General features: G+C 50.2%; 1 long non-coding RNA gene across 2 annotated transcripts in view; it reads right to left on the bottom strand.

Moving 5' to 3' along the window:
* The window catches only part of LOC115293888, a 20,977-nt gene extending 19,756 nt beyond the window's left edge, over positions 1 to 1,221 (bottom strand). For both annotated transcript variants that reach the window (XR_003909655.1, XR_003909656.1), the window contains exon 1: positions 1,114 to 1,221. This is a non-coding gene — a long non-coding RNA (uncharacterized LOC115293888). The remainder of the gene's footprint in view (positions 1 to 1,113) is intronic.
* Positions 1,222 to 1,242: the final 21 nt, after the last annotated feature.

Raw genomic sequence — 1,242 nt, 5'->3', positions numbered from 1 at the left:
CTTTTTACATCCTGTAGGTAGACCAGGAGATCAAATGATAGAAACTGTCTCTAAAATCAAAAAGTGCTTGGATGTCAAGGTGGCATTCTCTATAAAGGAGCAAAGAGATCCAAAGGTGACTAGGGGGTGCGATTTCATGGATGGCGGAAGAAAAGAGAGGGCATGAGCTCAGCTACACTATTTCTGACTCAGTAGACAGGTGTCTGTTGAGAATGGACTGTGCATACCCCAGACACTGTGCTGGGCGCCGGGGGGCGGGGGGACATCCAAGCGCTTCCTGCCTAGCTGCGCTGCAAGCGGCTCCTGGTGAAGAGGCTAGAGAGAGGGCACCTGGCTGGCTCAGTCCGTTAAGCGTCAGACTTCAGCTCAGGTCATGATCTTGCAGCTCTGGCTGCTGCCTCGGAGCCCGGAACCTGCTTCCAATTCTGTGTCTCCCTCTCTCTCTGCTGCTCCCCCACTTGTGCTCTGTCTCCCTCTCAAAAATAAATAAACATTCAAAAATTTTTTAAACACAGAGCCTGACAGCGTATGCCTAGTGACAACAGCCTGCATTTGCATTGACTGCAGGACAAATGCTGGGCAGAGCTTTACGCCTGTCACTTGTTCAATCCTGTGAGGTTACCGTCATTGTTCCACTTTATAGATGAGGACCCTGAGGCTTGGAGAGTTAGTAAAATATAACACGTCATGGGGCCCCTGGGTGGCCCGGTTGGTTAAGCTTCTGACTCTTGATTTCAGCTCAGGTCATGATCTCACGGTTCGTGAGTTCAAGCCCCACGTCGGGCTCTGTGCTGACAGTGTGGAGCCTGCTTAGGATTTCCACTCTTTCCCTCTCCCTCTGCCTTTCTGCCATGCTCCCTTTCTCAAAATAAACAAACATTAAAAAGTAAAACAAAATACCTCGTTTCCCAGAGTCTGATTTTTCATGTTCACTGAAAATGTCTCCCATCCACATATCTCTCCTGCCCCGAGGACGGCGTGCCCCGTCCACGAGTGTCAGCCTGACCTGGGAGGCAGCTGTAGGCTACAGTCTCCTTTGCCCCCATGTGACTTTGGGCCAATGTCGTCTCTGACCGAGACGTGTTCACATTAACCGTTGCAAACCGAACTCACCTGAGCTCCAGGACGCAGGGGTCAGAGCCCTCTTCCTTCCCAGACAACACGATCAACCTCACTCTTGTTTTCCATCTTTACTTAGACACAGGACTCCCCTTTCCAACATTTTACCCTGAAAAAAAAAAA

The sequence above is a fragment of the Suricata suricatta genome, chromosome 6 (assembly GCF_006229205.1).
Source record: "Suricata suricatta isolate VVHF042 chromosome 6, meerkat_22Aug2017_6uvM2_HiC, whole genome shotgun sequence".
Lineage (NCBI taxonomy): Eukaryota > Metazoa > Chordata > Mammalia > Carnivora > Herpestidae > Suricata > Suricata suricatta.
Note: the sequence above shows the minus strand (reverse complement) of the source record. Positions and strands in the feature narration are given on the sequence as shown.